This window comes from Orcinus orca, chromosome 12 (genome assembly GCF_937001465.1).
Source record: "Orcinus orca chromosome 12, mOrcOrc1.1, whole genome shotgun sequence".
Lineage (NCBI taxonomy): Eukaryota > Metazoa > Chordata > Mammalia > Artiodactyla > Delphinidae > Orcinus > Orcinus orca.
The window spans coordinates 2205305-2224719 of NC_064570.1; the positions used below are offsets into that span (position 1 = coordinate 2205305).

A 19415-nucleotide genomic window follows, 5' to 3' on the forward strand; every position below is an offset into this window, starting at 1 on the left:
TTCAAAAATGAAAAGAATAGGGCTTCCCTGGTGGCACAGTGGTTGAGAGTCCGCCTGCCAATGCAGGGGACATGGGTTCGAGCCCTAGTCCAGGAAGATCCCACATGCTGCAGAGCAGCTAAGCCCGTGAGCCACAACTACTGAGCCTGTGCTCTAGAGCCCACAAGCCAAAACTACTGAGCCCACGAGCCACAACTACTAAGCCTGAGAGCCACAACTACTGAAGCCCATGTGCTTGGATCCCATGCTCCACAAGAGAAGCCACCACAATGAGAAGCCCCTGCACCACAAGGAAGAGTAGCCTCCGCTCACTGCAAATAGAGAAAGCCCGTGTACAGCAACGAAGACCCAACGCAGCCAAAAATAAATAAATAAAATAAATTAATTAAAACCAAAAAAAATTAAAAAAAGAAAACTCCAGGCAGTGCCCCTTCTCCCTACTCAGCTGCTCTCAAATCCACCAGAGGCCGCCCCCCGGTCTCCACTTCACAGGAGCTTCTCCTCTGCTCTGGTCTTTGAGGGCTTTGGAAGCCCTCTGGTCACGTGCAGAGGACCAGGGACAGGCAGAGAACAGTTTAGGTCATTAGCAGCCAGCGTCTTCACTGGTATCAGTTGACCAAGGACAGCCTCGCAGGGTCTGTCTGTCGATTACTGGTCTGCTCTCTGTTCGGACCAGGAGTGGGTGGCAGCAAAAAGGAAGTAAGATCCCCAAGAGAAGAGAAGAGGTGGCTGAAAAAGCAGAAGGGGGTGGGTAACAGACCGACTTCAACCTGTTTGTGCATTTGGCCAAGGGCAGAATCTACCCAACAAAATTAAATACAGGGAAAATATGAATAATTTTAACAAAATATTATCAGCAAGGAAACTGTTAAATTTTTGATTTAAACAAATTTCATAACAAGTTTAATAGTTTGTTAAAGTTAAAGCAGAAGATTTTAAATCTGTGTTTATTTTCATAAATAGTGACGGCCCACAAGAGAAGGAACAAGAACTAAATGTGTATGTGTACATATGTTGAGTACATGTGTGTGTGATGTGTATGCATGTATGTGTGTCGCATTGTGTGTCTGGGTATATGTATGTATGTCGTGTTATGCATTGCATGCATGTGATGTGTGTGATGTGTATGCGTGTATGTGTGTCGCATTGTGTGTATGGGTATATGTATGTATGCCGTGTTATGCATTGCATGCGTGTGATGTGTGTGTGATGTGTGTGCATGTATATATGTTGTGTACACACGTATAGTCAGTCATATGTAGGTATATTATATACAGGTGTATGCATTGCATGCGTGTATGCGTGTGTATGTTGGTTGAGTGTGTGGAAAGCGGGTGTGCACGCTTGAAATCAAGTTCTAACTACACACTGGGCATTGGGATCACTGCTTTACATCTATTACCCCTTATAGCCTCACAAAAACCCTCTAAGGTAGACTTATACCCATTTATAGATGGGAAGACTGCAGTTCCTCTAGGGCTGTGAATTAGAGACCTAATTCACCTTGTCTCCAGCAGGTCTTACTGAAGGACTATAAAATTCCCACAAGATCTTAAATAATATGTTTATTTTTAAACGATATGTATATCAGAATCTCACAAACTACAAAAGTAAGTACTCAATAAATGTAGCTTCTCTTAATTCATTTGAACCATGGGTGTTTTAGCCTTTTTTAGATGAACATCAGTGGAGCTGAAACCCTAGTCTGGCTTCCTTCTGCTTTTGAATAAGAGTGGTCAAGAAAGAAGCCAGAGGGTTTTTTCCAGTGATTGGTATATAAGTTTGCATTTTTTTTCTTTTGGTTCCCTTTGCTTCTTTAAAAGCTCACTTTTACATTTTCTTTTTCATTACAGAAATTATATTTCATCTCTCTAATCATTTCCAGAATTAGTGATTCATTAATTCAGACCTTGCATTTGTTTCTTTACTGATCTCTGCAATAGCTATTTTCTGCAACTCCACAGGCTTTGGATGGAACCTACGGCAGACTCTTTTAAAGACCGCTGCGCATTCTTTTATGGTCATGAGACACTCACTCCACAATCACTGTGGCATTTGCAGCCATTATCAGAGCTTTTCCTGTATTTCACTGAGTCTCATAAAAATTTCCACCCAATCAATTTCTCTTAAATGACTGCCTGAAAAGCTCCTTCCCAGTCCATCTCCAGCTATTCGAGACCCTCACTCGTCATCTTTCGGTGCATAAATCACCTATTGCGTGGCCGCCAAAACATTATTCTAGCTCAGGTGTTAGCTCCGCAAACTCTTTACGTACTTATTTAAATAAAGAATTGCTCTCCAGACAGGTGCCCCCTGGACTTTTCCCCTATGAAGCAATGCCCGAACCATCGCCCAAGCTCCAGTTCGAGGCAATTAGAGTGAAATCACTTCCTGTACATTTAGAGGGAAAGCGAGCTTCTTGAACACACAGTACGATTCCTAAAACTATTAGGACACTGTATGTGTGAAAGCGAGAATGTTTCACTAGTGTAAACACAGACAGCATGCCAGCATTCCGGAATTCTTAAGAGTAAAGCACTTGCATGTCTAATATTCCTTAGATGCGGGTATCAGAGAAGAAAATACACTTTTAAAAGGAGTCAAGGGGGCTTAGCGGGGCTCACCTTGAGAAACGCCGTGATCCAAAGTGCCCAGTTCGGTTACACGCCCCTCATGACACCCCAGGAAAGCACAGCACCAGTGTGATTCTCTTAACCAGATGCACTTTCTAATGGTCATTAAGAAAAAAGCAGTGAGAGACCAGAATTAACCAAAAGCAAATCGCTGAATTACCACTTCCTATGTAAAAGGAACGCCTATTTGCCCAAATACAGATGGTTAACCATCTATATCCTGTAGGTTATAAAATAATCATATGACTCCCTGGAGCTGGTGGTAAAGTTGCTGAGAAGGGAGGGACCTGGGTGCTGTTATCTTCCAGAAGAAGGACTCTGAGTTGCCTTTCAAGGTGTGACAATGAGTTTATGCTCGAACACTCACTCCGTCTCCTGGTCAGTTACCTCTGGGAGCAAGGGCACTTTGCGGGCTGCCTGGAAAGATTTAGAAGTATTTAGAAAGGGCCGTGTGAGCATTGTGGTTAGTGATGCAGCCTCTGGAGCCCCCTGCCTGTATTCACCCCTCATTCCCTCCTCTGTACAATAAAGACCATGACGGGGCAGCCTCAGAGTGTCACGGAGGACAACAGCCTCAGTTCATGTGACGCTGGTAGGACAGTGCCTGGAGTGGGGTAGCTACTCAATAAACACTAGTTTTTTGGGGGGATAAAAAAAACACAAGTATTACTATTGTATCATTTGGGATCAAAAACACCATGTGTGGTGATGGATATTAACTAGACTTATTGTTCATTTCACAATACATGTAAATATCCAATCATTATGTTGTACACTTGAAAGCAATATAATGTCATATGTCAATTATCTCTCAATTAAAAAAAAGAAAAGCGTGAGATGCTAAAAAGCTGGGCACTCGATCTGTATGAGATGGCAGGTGACAGATCTAACAAGTGCCCTGTCATTAGGTATAGCAGTTGATGGAAGGAAAAGCAATTGATGAGTCATTTGGAGAACTCATTTTTGGGTACAAGCGATTTAAAAAAAAAAAAAGACAGAAAAATAAAAGAAAAAGAATTCTGGAATCATAAAAGTGTTCACCATGATGTAGTGTGTTGTTGTGATTCAAGTCTCAGGAAATAGGTTTTTTTATTTTTTTTTTTTCCTTATACATTTATTTATTTATTTTTGACTGCATTGGGTCTTCGTCATTGCACGTGGGCTTTCTCTGCTTGCGGTAAGCGGGGGCTACTCTTCGTTGTGGTGCGCAGGCTTCTCATTGTGGTGGCTTCTCTTGTTGCAGAGCATGGGCTCTAGGAGCACGAGCTTCAGTAGTTGTGGTGCACGGGCTCAATAGTTGTGGCTTGCGGGCTCTAGAGTACAGGCTCAGTAGTTGTGGCTCACGGGCTCAGCTGCTCCATGGCATGTGGGATCTTCCCGGACCAGGCCTCGAACCCGTGTCCCCTGCATTGGCAGGTGGACTCTTAACCACTGCGCCACCAGGGAAGTCCCAGGAGATAGTTTTATAAAAAAATTTATAGCAAAGTTTTATAGCGAAGATCAATTAAAAGCAAGACCAGGTTGACTGACATGTTCCCTCCTCCTTTCTCTTTAGCTTCCTTTCTCTTCCTGAGTTGTGCAAGCTGCCCACGGCCCACCCTCCGCTTTGTCTTGACTAAGAGCTAGTCAGGGGTCTCTCCTTCCTCCAGACCCCAGAACGCGGCTTGTCCCCAAGTCTGAGCAATACTGAACGTGGACCTGTCCCCTTGTCAGCTTCTCTGGGGAATCGTCAGCACAGCGGGACCCTCTTCCCGGCCATTGTGGGTCATTTCCCTGCAAAGTTTCTGCTCATCCCTGTCTCCTTCCCCAACCCTACAGAAGAAAAGCCTTTTTCTGTTTGACTTTGAGGTGCTTGCCGACCTCTGATCCCAGGGCACCGATGTCGCAACCGTCCCATTCCCTCCCTCACGATGATCCTTTTGAATGTCATTCGCTTCTCTCCACGTCCTGACTTGCTTTTCCCTGATGGAGCTTACGATTCTGCATTGACACGGGTGTCCCATCCCCTCCTCTGTTTGAAAAGAGCCCTTCACGTGACATCCCTCGGGGTCCCTGACCTGGACCGCTGATCCCTGGATGGAGAGCAAGGGAGTGTGTCCTTTCTGCCTTTCCCACTGCTGCCCCATCATATCCCCTGCTTCTCATCACCACCCACCACCTCCTCCGAGGTCCTGCTTCTTGCTTTGGGTGGAAGCTGCTGGAAGTGCTGCCTACCAGGCCCCAGGCTCCTGGCAGAGGAAAAAGCAGGCCACCTCAGGGGCTGGGGGCACGGGTGTCACGCACACACCGCACACACCTTTTCTGCCCGTTCCTTCTGAAATCCCCTTTGATGGTCTTGTTTAGCAAGAAGGTGGGAAGCTAAACCCTTTTGCGCTCATTATCACCTTAGAACTGGCCTGCCTAAAGCAAGAAACACAGCTTTGACTTCGCTGAGGACCAAGGCAGAACAGTGAGTAGGATTCAGCATGTTGAGAAAAGCGACACTGTGAGGCCACACGACGGGCCAGGAGGCTTCATCACCGGAGCCACACGCTTCGGCACCCATGCTGGCCCGCCTGTCAGAAGAGTGGGAGACACCCCCAGGAGGGACCCCTGCCCCTCACACGACTTCTCTGCCCCCAGAGGGAGGAGAATCCGTAGAGGGTTTGGTCCTGGCCTCCGAGCAGCTCCAGCCCTGGGCCTCTGGCCTTCCCACGCCGTGCACAAGGCTGCTCTTCTGTGGAACTCCAGGCCTGTGTGGTCCTCATCTGTCCTTTGCCCCAGCACCCCTTCTGTACTTCAAAGTAAAATCCAAATTATATGTCATCCTTGGGAAGCTCAGACCCATTTTGTTTTCTCTCTCTAGAACGTGTCCCACGTTACAGATCCTGGGAGCTCTCACCTCATTTAAATAAAATCTGCTGCTCATTTGCATGACATTGTGAGGGATGTAAAGAGCAAGAAGTACACAATGCGGTGATGCACTTTACATAAATAGTTTCCAGTCTGAAAGTCTGACAGTAGGTGTGAAAAATTCATTCAGAACAAAGTCCAGGGACAGTTTGGTAAATAAACATCACGACCAAGTAGGAAGTGCTTTACACTTTGCGGTGAGGCTGGCTGTGACACTCCTGTGTAGGTCCAGGCTTCCTGGGGACCCCTCCTCTTAACTGCGGGGTTCACCCTGGGGTGTGGAAAGGCAGCTTGTCCAGCTGCAGGCCCCTGTTTAATTAGAAGGAAGGGGAGTCTTGGCCACACAAGCAGGGCAGAGAATACAAGTGGGTTCCCCTGAGAAGGAAGAATTTAAAAGGAAAAATAGGAACTTGAGAAACGTGTGTACATAATGAACAAACGCATTTTTTCATTATAAGAGTTAAAGTGATTTTAGGCAAAAATTTCATAAAGTTTTTCAATCAAATGGACTTCCTCACAGATGATATCGAATGTTCCTTTAAGGGACAACAAGGTTTTTTTTTTTAATTCTTTCTTTCTTTATTTTAATTTCTTTATTTTATTTTTGGCTGTGTTGGGTCTTCGTTGCTGCACGCGGGCTTTCTCCAGTTGCAGCGGGGGGGGGCTACTCTTCATTACGGTGCATGAGCTTCTCATTGTGGTGGCTTCTCTCGTTGTGGAACGTGGGCTCTAGGCACGCGGGCTCAGTAACTGTGGTGCACGGGCTTCGTTGCTCCGCGGCATGTGGGATCTTCCCGGACCAGGGCTCGAACCCACATCCCCTGCATTGGCAGGTGGATTCTTAACCACTGCGCCACCAGGGAAGACCCATAACAAGGATTTCATACATTTTCAACTTTGTGGATAATTTCCAAAGATGCACGACGCCCGGATCACCAGTATCTGCCGATGGGATTGTGGCAGATAAAGCCGATTGCCTTTGGCATTTCAGAGGACCTCGGCCCTCACTGATTAACAGCTCCTGTGTCTGATATTTGCCGGCCCCTGTGCAGGCCCAGCAGATGGTGGTTTGCAGCATTTCTGAGGGACACGCTTGAGTCCTGGTTTTGTGGCTGGAGTGCTGGGATCTCGGGGACCTGGAAAATGAACGCAGCTGATGTCGGTGTTACCTGTATCTTAACGAGATGTGCATTTCGTGTGCTAGACAGCCTTTGGAGACCGCCAGCTTCAACGCCTTTTCTTCTAAAACGAGCACGCGGCTCCCGTGCCAAGAGGTAAAATCTGTTTCCCTCTTCTTTGTCTGGACTGGCCTTGCTGACCGGCTTGACCAATCGTTACGTCAGAAGCAGTGATCCGGGGTTCCTGAGGCTGGCTCACAGGAGCCCTGCAGCTCCCCATTGGGCTGTGCTTTCTTTGGAAGCCAGCCTCTGTGCTGGGCTGAGAAGCCCAGGCTCTGCAGAGAAGCCACGTGTGGGCAGCGTGCGCAGAGCTCCTGCTGAGACCCCAGACAACAGCCAGCCCCGTGGAGCCTTCCGACCACTCGGGTCCCAGCCACCCTCTGGGTGTAACGGCATGACAGGCCCCTCCTGAGAACCGCTCAGCTGAGCCCCGCCAACCCCAGAGCCTCGAGAGGTAATAATAAATTGTTCTGAGCCACCACAGTGGGAGGTCGTTTGCTGAGCAGCAATGAGTCACGGGAGCCCTTCTCTCCTCTTCAGCTTGAGCTCTCATCCTCTTCTGAAGAAACGAGATGTGTTACAAAGAACAACAATTAAAACAAAAACGGGCTTTCTTCGTTTAAAAACTATCCTCCCCAAGAAAGCCAACAGTGAGAAGAGATGCTGGAAGTGGGGGGATAAGAAATGTAGGCCAGTGATGCTGTTGGAGAGATGAAGCCGGGCAACTCTAAAAACAGACTATCTCGTCCAGCAGCGGCTCAGGTCTGCGCCTTGTGGTGTGGCTTGGTAGATTTTCCTCCATCTAGAAATACGGAAATGCTATGCATCACGTTCCGCCAGCAAATTCCCCAGTAGGGACAGAAGCACATTTTACAGACGGAATCGTCAACCGCGCTGACCCCTCGTATTCTGGAACTGACAAAGATTTCGGGTGGTACAGCCTTCGTGTTCGGGGCACGTGCTGTAGCTTTGGGCCTGCACGGTTTGACACTCTTTTTCACTCTACGCACTGAACGATGCAGCCTGAACGTTGTACTGCTAGAGAGCCAGGGGCACACCGATCTCCTTCGCCTGCTGCAAATTAAACCCTCAGATAGCTACCCCGTGCTCTGCACCACGTACAGAGGCGCTTTAAAGTATGTGATTTACTTCCTGCCTTTAAGGGACTTGCACAGTTGCCGAGGTGAGGCACAAACACATGACATTTCAGGCAGTGAGTTCAAGGCTGTGAGTGATGTTTCACAGGACTGAGAATGCGGAGAGCTTGAGGAGGCATAGAGCACAGTGTCTGTGGGGACGGGCCAGAGCTGAGCCAGGAGAGCTGACCCACTGGCCAAGTAGGGAGGGGGAGGGGGCGAGTCTCAGGGCAAAGGTGTGGTGGCAGGAAAGCACCGTCCTGGACCAGCCTGGGCAGCAGTGGAGGGGCTGGGCTGCAGTGGGAAGTCGAGGAAGGCTGGCCGAAGAGCTGGGACTTGGTCTCAGTGACAACGCAAAGACGTGGCAGTTTTGTGAGCTGTGGAGTGACAGGGAGCAAGTTCCCAGCACCGACGTGGACAGGAAACCGTCCAGAGGTAGGCAGCCCAGAGCCCACAGCCAGGCGTCTCGCTGCTCCCCTCACCCTGCTCTGTTCATCTGCACGAGAAGCCTAGAGGGTGCTGGTGTTGTCAAACTGAAACTCAGAAATAGAGCAACTTCCTCAAGTTCACGCATCTCACAACTTGGAGAGCCAAGACGCAAAGCCATGTCATCCGACCCTGAAGTTTATGCGTTTCTGGGATAAATGTGAAGAAGAAATGATGTTTTGAAAAATCAGTAAAAAGCAAGAGGAAGAAGGAGTAAAAATGATGCCAGATTTTCCACCTCAACAGAAATAGGGAAATCAGAACTGGAAACTTATTTCTAAGTTTCTAACATAGTTCTAACCAGAGAAGGTATAGAAGCTGATGTAAGGGGAAGGAAATGAGATTCATTTAAGGTACATGGGGTTGAGGAGACTGAAGTACTGTGTAACTGCAGAGTCTTGACTTTAGATCTGGGTCAGCCACGGGCTGGCCACTTTTGAAATTAATTCCTGGGTGTCCGTCTCCTCATTAATAAAATGAAGCGGAGAGATTTGTGAAGGCTTTAGGTGAAGCTTAGAGACACGGGAAGTGCAGATCTCCCGCGTGTTTGGTACGTACCCCCAGAGCTGACCTCTCCCCACTCCTTCCCCTCCCCTCCCCCTCCTCCCTCTCTGCCTCCAACCCCTCCCCCCGCCCCTCCCCCCTCTCATTCTGTCCTAGAGGGGCGCTCTAGCATGAGATGCAGGGAGAGTTATGCACAGGAGGTTGTAACTGAACTCAGAGATGCAGATGAAAGCTCTGGGAGCTTGCACTTAAGCACAGGAAACAGGAGAACAGATTGAAGTGAGGAAAAAAGACAGAAAAGAAGTGGCCAGAAGAATAGGTCCCTTGAAATCAATACAGTGTTACTGGAGCAAAGGGAGAAAAGTGCTTGAAGAAAGACCTGCGGAGTAGAGACTCTGAGGACTGAAACTGACCTCTGGAGTTAATCACTCGTGTTTACGGTGCTCTTGGAAGATAAACTTTCAGTCTGAATGTTCAAGTGAAAGCTTTATGATAAGGATCTAAGACGATAGTGTGGCCTCAGGAAATAAAGACCACAGATGTAGAAAAAAAAATTTTTAATTGGCTGTGGTAAGCAAGTTCCTACTGTATAGCACAGGGATCTATATTCAGTATCTTGTAATAAACCATAATAGAAAACAATATAAAAAAGGGTCTATACGTACAACTGAATCACTTTGCTGTACAGCAGAAACTAACACAACTTTGTAAATCACCTAGACTTCAATTTTTAAATGCATGAATAAAAAATCAAACAAAGACCAAAACCTGGCAGTAAGACGCAAAGAAGTAGAACGGCGTGAGGGGGGCAGCAGGCACAAGTGAGGCTTTCTTTTTTGAGCCCTGGGACTGAGCAGACACCACTGCTGACCCCACTCCACACCCCCGGCCCACGCCCGCTTTTAGCTGTGACTGTGGGAACAGAGACTGCCCCCTGCACAGATCCCATCTCAACACCCAAAGCGCTGGTCTTCTGACTCCAGGCTTTGCTCAGCCCTCAGGCACAGCCCAGGAGTACAGAGGAGCTGGTGTCCCCTGATGGACCAGCAGCGGGAGGGGAGTCAGCCCTCACACCATAGAGACGGGAGTCAACGTTTCACGCCAGCAGCAACCGCCCAGCCCCCCTCCTCACGGGCTGCCAGGATTGGGGTGGCCAACCGTCCTGGTCTCCCAGAATGCAGAAACCTCAGAGCTGAGACCACGGCTGTCCTGGGCAGACCAGGATCTAATAGAAGTCACGGCACTGAGGACCGGGGGCGGGGAGCCCTTCTACTCAGCCATGGTGAGGGCAGAGCATGATTAGGGAGATGAAGGGGCCTGGGACCAGCACACGCCAGGAAGGAGGGGGTCGGGAGGGAACCTCAGGGAAGCTGCAGCCTTCAGTGTGTGAAGAAAGCCAGCAAGGAAAAGGAACGGCCTTATTCTCCACTGTGCCAAAAGGAGGATGTGGGCCAAAAGACAGGAGAGTGGAAGGAGGTGGTTTCAGCCGGGAGGAAGGAGGGATTCTGAGACACCCAGGCTGCCCAGCCATGGAGTGGGTGCGCTCCTCCTGCTGATCTCCCCAGACATGCTGGGGAGAGAAAGGTTCTGTTAGATCGTGTGCCAGAGGAAAGGGGGTTAAACAGAAAAGATTAACCCGATCTAAAAAATGAAGCTCTGGGAGATGGTGGAAGGAGGGAAAAGCTGGGAGGAAGGAGTGATGGGGTGTGGGGGAGGACTGTGTGGAGGAGGGGTGTGGGGGAGGGTGTGGGGGGAGGGTGTGGGGAGGGTTGGGGGAGGGGGTGTGGGGGAGGGCATGGGGGAGGGTGTGGGGGAGGGCATGGAGGAGGGGTGGGGGAGGGCGTGGGGGGAGGGGTGTGGGAAGGGTGTGGAGGAGGGTGTGGGGGAGGGGTGTGGGGGGTGTGGGGGAGGGTGTGGAGGAGGGGTGTGGGGGAGGGTGTGGGGGAGGGTGTGGGGGAGGGTGTGGGGAGGGTGTGGGGGAGGGTGTGGGGGGCATGGGGGCGAGTGTGGGGGAGGGTGTGGGGGAGGGTGTGGGGAGGGGTGTGGGGGAGGGGTGTGGGAAGAAATATATTGAAATGATAACTATGGTTGCTTGGTGGGGGGGCTAGAAATATAATTTTGTTTCTAAATCTTTGTGCTCTCCATGTATTTAATAATGAGATACATTGGTTGTACAATGAAACAATCTCTGAGAACTGTAAAAAGACTAATTGTAGTAACTGTTGCCGATATCACTAATGTTCACTTCTGCAGAAATTACACCTTCTAGATATTTCCTGATAATCTTCATTGTCTCACTGCTCCCATATTCACCACTTTTTCCATCAGTTTCCAGAACAGTGAACATGCTATTTTGCTTCACATCAGTTACAGTAAATGGTGAAAGGAATTGTTGGACACGACTGCCGGCTCAGAACAGGAAAACCAGAGTGAGATTATTACAATCAATGAAAGAGCTCTAAGTAGCATTAAAACTAACTTCCAGTGGGATTGGCTTTTCTCAGACTTAACTTTAAAATATCACAAAACTCTTCAACGAGGGCATGACTAATTTTATCAGGATAGACAGGATTAGATCACAGAGTGGGGACAGCAGAAAGGCCCCCTTTCCACCTGTTCTACCAAATCAAGAAGGAGGACAGGAAGGGCACTGGGGCTGGTCCCCGGCAGACACCGCATAGGAGGCCAGCAAGTCCCTCCACCTCAGGTCTGGAGAGAGGACGCCCACCCCTGACCAGAGCACATGGGAGGAGTTATGCAAATCACTTCAGCCTATTTTACAGAATCTGAAAAGGCTAAAAGTGACAGAAAAGCCAAAGAAGACTAAGCTATTTTATTGCATTTTCATTTAATTTTACATACAAGACAGTGGCTTTTATTTTCCTAAAACCTCTGTTTATCGGTCAGAAACAAATCTGAAAGCCATACGTCCTTTTATGTTGGGGACCTCCAATCCAACAATTCTGATGTTAGATAAACCCGCAAATAAAATATGTAGCCTCCTTCCTTGAACCCGTAAAGACATCACTGCCCCAGTTCCCGACGGTGCTCTCTGTGCATGGGAGGGAGGGCAGCCAAGCAAAGGGCCTGGGGCCTCCACTGATTCATTGCATTCCTCGGTGACCCAGATTCAGGCCTCTGTTTTCATTCTGTCTAACGGGAACAGCCAGGCTGACTTATAAAGGTCCTACAGAAATGAGAAAGGACGAGGTCATGATAATGTGACAACAGCCCCGCTGCTTTCCTGGCCGTCACCTCAGCAGCCACTAAGATGGTTGGGGAGAGAAACGTAACAACACAACAGCAGGAGCCGCCGCCTCCGAAACAGTAACGAGCCTTTGGATTGAGGATTTCTCTGCCTCGGCGGGGCGGAGAGGGGGGCCGGGGAGGGGTTCCGAGTGAGCAGACGGAGTGAGGGTCTGAATCCCCTCTCCAGACTCTGACCGAGCGGGCCTGCAGTTCTTAACACCCCTGGGGCCGTTGCTGCCCAGGAGGCCACACATGAGCAGGAAAGACCAGGGGCTGCGCTAACCTGTGGCTCATCCTCCCTTCACCCCCGGAATCTCAGGTGGTTGGTATGACGAGCAGGGAGACAGACAACAGGGAGGGTGAAGTCCTTCCAACTCCATGCAGAAGGAGGCTGAGGGGGGAAGTGCAGAGGCCTGGCCGCACCCCAGTCCTAGTGGCTCCTGCTAAGGGCTGAGGGCGAGCCCTGCTCTATCTGCCGCCGGCCCTCCCCTGGTCCTGGGTGGCTGCACCTCCCCCTCGACGGCCTCGCTCACCATCTTAACACTTCCCCTCTATTTCACTCCTTACCTTCTGCTCAGACCGCCCCCTCCTTCACATCTTCATCCTTTCTTTGTTCCCTTTTCTCTTTTTTCATGCATCCAACTCCTCCCTCTACTCCCCAAACAGAAGAAGTTGTGCAAAGTACAATGGAACGCATTTCACAGATATCAACCTTCTCTGACATGGAATCCTCTGTATATCCTAAGACCTCGCCTGGCCATGAAGAGCTCGCTGGATGCTGAGTGTACTTGACAGAGGAATTGGCAATGTCTAATTCACCTTGTCCTGGGGGAAGGTAATTCTGAATTAACTTCCAACTGAGGTTGATCGTCTGCAGTTTTAAGTATTTTAAAATTTGAGACCTGGTTGATGAAATTCTGGCTCAAATGCATCTTCTAATAAAATCGCCGTGGTCCAGCCCTGCCTCTGATGCCTTTGTTGTCACCACCGCAGACGTGAGCTTTTCTCCTCTACAGGAAAGCACCAAATTCCAAGCAGAAGTCGCTCAAATACTGAGGGCTATTTGCTTGTGCGTTACATGGCCCCAGACTGAAATACATCGAGTCGTCCTCTCTGTATATTGGGGTGTTCCCATCCCACCCTGTCCTCTTTCCTGCCGTGTTCCTCCCGGCGCCTGACTCCAGGAGTGACCTTCCCGCTTGAAACTGTTTGCTTCTATAAGCTCTGGGCTGGGAAACCAAACAGCCCTACTTACCAGAACCTCACCTAAAATAAGAGTCGGTACATCTGAATGTGCACCTGAGGGTCTCCCCTGGGAGAGGGGATGGGCTTTGTGGTATCTATTTTGGCTGCAAGAGTCTCCTCTTGTGTTCATTTCCTCTTTCTCAAGTTGTCTTCGAGGCTTGATGTTATTAGATAAGAGACCTCCAGGTAGGCGAGGGCTCAGAAGGATTAGGATGTTTAGTAAGAGAAGACATACTGCAAGATTAGAGCAAATGCCTCCAGTATTGTCATATTAATGGAATAACAGTATTTTTTTTTGTTTTTTTGTTTTTTTTTTAACATCTTTATTGGGGTATAATTGTTTTACAATGGTGTGTTAGTTTCTGCTTTATCACAAAGTGAATCAGTTATACATATACATATGTTCCCATATGTCTTCCCTCTTGCATCTCCCTCCCTTCCACCCTCCCATCCCACCCCTCCAGGCTGTCACAAAGCACCGAGCTGATCTCCCTGTGCCATGCGGCTGCTTCCCACTAGCTATCTACCTTACGTTTGTTAGTGTGTATATGTCCATGACTCTCTCTCGCCCTGTCACAGCTCACCCTTCCCCCTCCCCATAACCTCAAGTCCATTCTCTAGTAGGTCTGCGTCTTTATTCCTGCCTTACCCCTAGGTTCTTCATGACATTTTTTTTTCTTAAATTCCATATATATGTGTTAGCATACGGTATTTGTCTCTCTCTTTCTGACTTACTTCACTCTGTATGACAGACTCTAGGTCTATCCACCTCATTACAAATAGCTCAATTTCGTTTCTTTTTATGGCTGAGTAATATTCCATTGTATATATGTGCCACATCTTCTTTATCCATTCATCTGATGATGGGCACTTAGGTTGTTTCCATCTCCGGGCTATTGTAAATAGAGCTGCAATGAACATTTTGGTACATGACTCTTTTTGAATTTTGGTTTTCTCAGGGTATATGCCCAGTAGTGGAATTGCTGGGTCATATGGTAGTTCTATTTGTAGTTTTTTAAGGAACCTCCATACTGTTCTCCATAGTGGCTGAACCAATTCACATTCCCACCAGCAGTGCAAGAGTGTTCCCTTTTCTCCACACCCTCTCCAGCATTTATTGTTTCTAGGTTTTTTGATGATGGCCATTCTGACTGGTGTGAGATGATATCTCATTGTAGTTTTGATTTGCGTTTCTCTAATGATTAATGATGTTGAGCATCCTTTCATGTGTTTGTTGGCAATCTGTATATCTTCTTTGGAGAAATGTCTATTTAGGTCTTCTGCCCATGTTTGGATTGGGTTTCTTGTTTTTTTTGATATTGAGCTGCATGAGCTGCTTGTAAATTTTGGAGATTAATCCTTTGTCGGTTGCTTCATTTGCAAATATTTTCTCCCATTCTGAGGGTTGTCTTTTGGTCTTGTTTATGGTTTCCTTTGCTGTGCAAAAGCTTTGAAGTTTCATTAGGTCCCTTTTGTTTATTTTTGTTTTTACTTCCATTACTCTAGGAGGTGGGTCAGAAAGGATCTTGCTGTGATGTATGTCATAGAGTGTTCTGCCTATGTTTTCCTCTAAGAGTTTGATAGTTTCTGGCCTTACATTTAGGTCTTTAATCCATTTTGAGCTTATTTTTGTGTATGGTGTTAGGGAGTGATCTAATCTCATAATTTTACATGTACCTGTCCAGTTTTCCCAGCACCACTTATTGAAGAGGCTGTCCTTTCTCCACTGTACATTCCTGCCACCTTTATCAAAGATAAGGTGTCAGAATAACAGTATTTTTTAAATGGCATACATACATGAACCCACAACACAGTGAAACTCATTGTCACCCATTTGTCACTTTCAGTTGAAAGATGATTTTATCATGAGAACTTCTTCCCATGAATGCAGCCTCATCCGTTCTCCTGAACCAGACCCGTGAGTAGGTCCACATGTGGATGTACGTCCACACGCGGATCTGTACCTTCTGCTGAGCTGGCTCCAGGCTGCCCCAGCCCTTCCTCCCATCCCATCCCCCATTTGTCAGCGCCCTGGGGCTCTCTTCTTCGTGATGTGGGACTCGCCCCTGCCCTGTGCTCCTGACCTAGAGCACCGCCCTGCTCTCCAGGTCCATTCCTATCCCCCTTCACACAGTTGCTCACCTCCCCCCACCCCCCACCCCGCCCTGCCATGCTTCATCCACACTTAGATCCACCAGCACCCCTCATTCTGTCCACGGGGGCACAGGGGTGCAGCCCAGCATGTTCACAAATGGTAAGTTAAGGAGACTCTCTGGTTTTGGCTTGTAGAGTGTGCGCTTCTTCTTCACAGTCACGGCTCACGTAAGTGATGGCGCCTTCAAAGGTGGCTGTGGTTTGTTCCTGCAGTCCTTTCACAAGTGCTAGTCACCATCAGCAGGGCAGAGGCGACCTGAAGGGCCTCGATTCCCCCCACATTACCCACGGATGGTGTAACTTCATCTCCCTAACCCTTTAACCACACCTGCTCTCAGGACTGCGGTTGGAATTACGTAACATAACATAACATAAGATTACTTAGAATAACACAGGTGATGTCTCTAGAACAGTGGCCAGCACATCACGGACTCAGCAAAAGTTAGTGTTTCCCCTTCTCTCCCCACGGTGCGGCTAAGTGGTCTAAGTGACAATCAATGCCTGGCTTGATACCATAAATGTTCGCAATTTTCTTTTATCTTCAAAGCATTAAACAGTCAAGACAACAGGGATACAATGTTTCCTAAATCCCAGGATGAAATAAAAACTTACCAGTGAAGAAGTAGCTTCTTGTTCCGCAAATGAACAGCCACAGGAGTTTTCTTTCTTGAACGTCAGGTTTCTTTAATCTCTAGACTTCTCTCCGCCAGCGCAAGGCCACTGGCCTTCATACGGAGTAAAGCGGCTTGATGCTGCGGGCTCAGCGCCTGCGCCTCACGTGTGCCTGCGCTCGTGCTCTTACTTTGCCCACACTGGCTGGTGTGGTGAACGTCTCACCACAAGCTTCATTCTTCCAGCTACACCTCAGATCGTAGGAAGGTAAAAAATAAGATGGAGGAAGGAAGGCAAGCTGATGCAACTAGGTCACTTAATAATTTCAATTTTAGAGACAAGTTTTTTTCTCGTTTCAGAATTATTAGTCTGTGAAATACTTTTTAGTCTTCCTGGAAATTACAAATTAATCAGAATGATTATAAAGTTCTCTGAAAAGCTCCACATAATACCTAATGAACTTTATAGTCATCTACCCACATTCTGGCTTAAAAGCCTAAAAAACCACATGACTTATCCTTTAAAAGTAAAGATATGATAAATTGAGAATCTGCACATCACAAATAATGTAGGTCAACGATCAGCTCCAAAAGAAGGCATAACCCAGTTGCAAAGGAGAAATATTGCCCTCAAAAGATTCACATTGCCTTCTCCACCACTTTCTACAATGTGTGGCCATTATGTTATAACTTGACCTGTGCAGGGATAGCAGAAACCTGAGTGTCTATATCCCCAGAGCAGCTATTCAGTTTGGGAATAGTCCTGTAAGTTGAGGGGGAATCTGGGTTACGTTCTCTGAAGTCTAAAATAGAATTAGTCAAGCCACAAATCCCCCTACGGAAAGTTCTAAATTGGCCCTTGGTAGAAAACACCGGTGACCCTGCTGGGCAAGAAGTGGGAGTGTTCGTCCCTGGTTTGTCTGACTGTCTCCTCCCTTTTTTATATGATTATAAATGGTGTTGTTAATGTTAACACATCTAATAAAACTAGAAAGAGCTTTCATATTTATCATTTCGCTTAATCCTGACAAACGATTTTGGGAAAACATTTTACAGATGGAAAGTGACTAGCACATGAAGATGTTAAGTAATTTTCTCAAGAGTCTATAAAGCAGGAGTAGTGGATTCAAAAAAATAAGGCCTGGGTCTTCCAGGTCCACGTTACACCAAGCCACAGTTCATTCATTTTTTCAGCAAATGCTTATTGAGCTTCTACTACGTGACGGGAACTTTTCTAGGCCAAAGTGTTGCAGCAGTGAGTGAAACAGACAGATTCCTTGACTTCGTGGGCTTTACATTCCAGTCACGGGAGCTGGGCCACAAACAAAATAAAGAAAAAGATCTACAATATGGTGGAAAGTAATGAGTGCCATGGAGAAAAATCAAGCAGGGAGGACAGATAGGGATTGCTGAGGCAATTTTAAGTCGAGTGGACAGGGAAGGTGTCACTGAGAGGTGACACTTAAGTGGAGCCCTGAGACAGGTGTGGGAGTGTGTCATGTGTTTATATGGGGGAGGGGCATTTCAGGACAAAGAGACAGCAAGGCACTGTCCCTGATGCAGACATCTGCCTGACATGTTCAGGGGAAACCAAAGAGGGCAGTGTGACTAGAGTGAGCCCAGGAAGCGTGGGGAGAGTTGAGGTCAAAGAGGTGAGAGGGGGGCTTCCCTGGTGGCGCAGCGGTTGAGAGTCCACCTGCCGATGCAGGGGACGTAGGTTCGTGCCCCGGTCCGGGAAGATCCCACATGCCGCAGAGCGGCTGGGCCCGTGAGCCATGGCCGCTGAGCCTGCGCGTCCGGAGCCTGTGCTCCGCAACGGGAGAGGCCACAGCAGTGAGAGGCCCACGTACCACAAAAATAAATAAATAAAAGAGGTAAGAGGGGCCAGGTAGGGGGTCTTCCAGTCCATTGTAATGACTTTACCTTCTCCTTAGGGTGAGATGGGAAGCTATTGGAAGGTTTTGTGTGACATTACATTTTAAGCATTGTCTGACTCACATTTTAAGAAGATTACTCTGGTGGCAATGTGAAACGTAGATTACAGGGAACCCAGATGGAGTTAGGAAGAACATCCCAGTAAGATATGATGGGTCTGTTTTGGAGATAAAGTCAACAAGATTTGCCAACAGACTGGATATTGGATTTGAGAGAAAGAGAAGCACAAAACATGACTCTAAGGTGTTTGACCTGAACATTAGCAGGATAAGTTGATTAAATAAAATGGGAGTATTGCAGAAGCAGTAGGTTGAGGATGGAAGAGGATATCAGGAATTAAGCTAGGAACTTGAGAAGTTAGAGATACCTATTAGAATATCCCAGTGGAGATACCAATACAATAAATAATTGCTTATCTGAAAGTGAAGCTCAGAGGACAGTGCTGGGCTGGAGATGTAAATTTAAGGGTCATGAGCTTATGGGTGGATGAGATCACCAAGGGAGTGGGCACAGATGGATAAGAGAAGAGGTTCAGTGCCTGAGATCTGGAGGCCAAGCACAAAAGTATTTCAAGAAGGGGAGAATAATCAAGTATGTCAATGCTGCTAGCAGACCAAGCAACACAAAACTGAAAAAAAAAATGACCATTAGAGTTAGCAGCATGCAATCATTGCAACCCTGACAGTCTTTGCTGAGTGGCATGGGGAAACCTAGCTGGAAGGGGGCTGGAAATAGGAGAGGATACAAACACTTATTTCAGAGAGTTTACACAAGAGGAAAGAGAGAAATGGTCAGGAGCTAGAGATGACTCTGGAGTCCAAAAATCTGTCGTTAAGATGGTAGAAATGAGAGATGTTTACACACTGGTGGGAATGACCCAGTAAGGAGGAAAATGTTGACTATGCAAGAAAGAAAAGGGAGAAGCACTCGGTCCCATCCCCAAGTGGACCGAGGAGGCTGGGAGACTGCACCAGCAAGAGACTTCCTCAGTTATAGGCAAGGCGGCAGCGTCCACAGGCACAGTACACAGGTGGATGTGGTGGTGAGTGTTTATGCAGGTTCTTTTCTGATTGTTCCTTTGTTCACAGTGCAAAAGGAAACCAGGTCATTGGCTGAGAGTGAAGATGGAAAAAGAGGCATCAGAGCTTTGACAAGAGAGGAAAAGAAATGCAACAGCCGTCTAGGGGAGAGGGAGAATGAAAGGGGGACAGAATTACATAACTTCCAGGCAACATCAGTGAGCAACCATGAATTTAAAGCAAGGCCAGTCACGACGATTGTTTGTTATCCTTTTCTAGACACATTCATTATATAGACACAAGAGCCAGGGAGTAGGAGAGCTGAACCCAACAAGAGCTGTGGTTTAGCCAGCTGAGTAAGACAGACAGAGGG

The 19415-nt window shown here is 47.7% G+C and overlaps 1 protein-coding gene across 1 annotated transcript in view; it reads right to left on the reverse strand.

Annotated features, from left to right (window-relative positions):
* CCR6 (C-C motif chemokine receptor 6) overlaps positions 1-19415 on the reverse strand; it is a 77337-nt gene that overhangs the window by 12585 nt on the left and 45337 nt on the right. The window contains exons 6-7 of the mRNA XM_033403987.2: positions 16090-16481; positions 2625-2728 (exon numbers count right to left, since the gene is read on the reverse strand). The gene's annotated coding sequence lies outside the window, so the exon portion shown is untranslated. The remainder of the gene's footprint in view (positions 1-2624; positions 2729-16089; positions 16482-19415) is intronic.